The 2,174-nt window shown below is 39.2% G+C and overlaps 1 pseudogene across 1 annotated transcript; it reads right to left on the bottom strand.

The window, feature by feature from the left end:
- Window positions 1-935: 935 nt before the first annotated feature.
- Window positions 936-1,916, bottom strand: LOC137711901 (protein MIZU-KUSSEI 1 pseudogene; annotated as a pseudogene). The gene has a single exon (XR_015955889.1). The product of XR_015955889.1 is annotated as a protein MIZU-KUSSEI 1 pseudogene (transcript).
- Between the last annotated feature and the right edge of the window lie 258 nt (window positions 1,917-2,174).

The raw sequence follows: 2,174 nt of genomic DNA, 5'->3' as shown, positions 1-2,174 counted from the left end.
AACAAATAACATATTTTCATTGGATAAACTTCATTATCAAAACCATGCGATTTTTAAATCCTCGTTCGAAAATCTAAAAAAAAAAAAAAAAACATTTAAATGGAATATTGTTTAGTAATTCAAATGTATCAAATTAAATAAATATCAAACTGTCGGTTTGTTTCACACATTTGAATAATTAAATAAACTGTAATTTGGATAATTTTTTTGTAACAATGACCTTCAAATAATGAAGATTAAAAAAATGAAAATATGAGAATTGGGTTGGTGCTAGTATGACACGACCTTGATGTAGTTACTCTGTTCAGTTAATGGAAGAGGAGACACCTGACCCAAAAAACCATTATTTGTATTAACCCAAACCAAATGAGAAATTTAAAAAAAAAAAAAAAAAAAACCAGATGAGAAATGTCATTAACCAAAAAAGGTACATATTAAAATCAAAAGGAAAAGGATTATTCAAACATTCCTGCAATTAATTTAATTAGTCTTTAATCAACCATTCAAATGATCATTATTTCAATTAAGTTTTACGTGATTAATCGAATCGAATAGATTGGCATTGATTCAATCCCTCTTTGATACCATTGCTTACGTACATGCATGTCTATGCTTACCACTGAGTACGTGCACTTGCACTTGAAACTCTAATTTTAAATTTAATTTGCTTCAATCCAACCGAAGACGAAATTATGTCAATTAATCGAACCCATCGCCTTATGTCAATTGATAATTCATTGTTTCTACCCTAATTCACAAAAAAGGTAAGTGTTGATGATTTAATTAATTATTACTTAAGTGTTGGTTAACGTGTTTATTTTTTTTATTGGTCACACATCACATAATTTGTAAACTTATTCTAAAAAATGTGTGCATTTTCGCTCTCTACCCTCAAGTGATGGTCATGTTCACCATTCTATTTATCACCAGACCTCGTAATTTAAACTCATTTAATAGATGATAAATAAAGTGATGAGTATCACCATCACTTAAGGGATAGCAAAAATATTCCCCTAAAGAATTGGTATACCTACCAAAGAATTCTAACTTTCTCTTTCTTAGTGTACTAGTATAGCGTAACATGCGTGCTGGTAAATCATCATATCCTTACAAAGAAAATACTGAGCTCAGGCCCATTATTCCCTTCTGGGCTCAGCATATACAAAGTTTCCGAGTCTTTCGAGCCAACGACACGCTCGAAAAGGGCCCGCATGTATGCCATTTCACCATCCGGGCCCTCAACCTCGAACTTCCCGGGCAACACACCTGCGCCCATGGTCACTGACTTGAGAAGTTCCATAACATTCAAGTCCTCCTCCGTGGCCTCCCTCTTCATCCCATACCCAGTCTTCTTCCCATTGCAGTACATGGTCCACCCTGGCTCGTCGATAAGCCTCGTCTTGTCCTTGTCCCCCCTCTTCTCGCATTCCAACGCGATTCTGACCATCCCTGTCCCCATCTCCTTCTGTAGCACATTTGTCTGCATGGCCAGCTCCACCACCAGGCTCGGAAGACACTTAGGGGTTTCTTGTACCGAAAGGGACACGCGTCCCTTCCGGTACCCAAACAGTGTTCCGCTGACCCGGTTGCCAGAGGAGATGGCCCTGCTAGAGTCAAGCCTGCCCATGGGGAGCGTTGGCATCTTGCAGGCGTGGGTGATGATGGGGAAGGATCGGAATACAGAGCGAAAGACGCGGAAGACTTTGGTTCTGCTTTTCTTTTTATGGGATGGTTCGAGAAGGGAAGATTGCCGGCGGGGTAGTGGTGGTGGTGGCGGGACAGTAGATGACGAGGATGTTGTGGCTGCTGCAGTCGTCTGATGATCTTGTGAAATTGGAGATTTCGGCTCCCCCATTAATGGCTTTGCTGACGAACCAGAAATGGGAGAATGCCATGAGAGAGAGAGAGAGAGAGAGTACTGATCAGACGGGAAGGAGAGAGAGAGAGGGCGGGGGTGGGGAGAAGAGAGAGAGAGGCTGAATCTAGTCGTTATGGTTGTTATGGGATTTGCGGTTTTGGTTGCGTTTGCTAAGCTTAAATTCTGGTCGTTGACCATATCTCTATTTTTATTTATTTATTTATTTTTATTTAGAACAAACGATATTACGAGAATATCTCTATTTAGTCTACTCTTTACTTAGTATTTTCAGAGCATTTTTACTGACCATCATAAT

This window comes from Pyrus communis, chromosome 14 (genome assembly GCF_041283825.1).
Source record: "Pyrus communis isolate YQ-2024b chromosome 14, ASM4128382v1, whole genome shotgun sequence".
NCBI lineage: Eukaryota > Viridiplantae > Streptophyta > Magnoliopsida > Rosales > Rosaceae > Pyrus > Pyrus communis.
The sequence above is the reverse complement of the archived record's forward strand: the minus strand, read 5'-3'. Positions and strand labels throughout refer to the sequence as shown.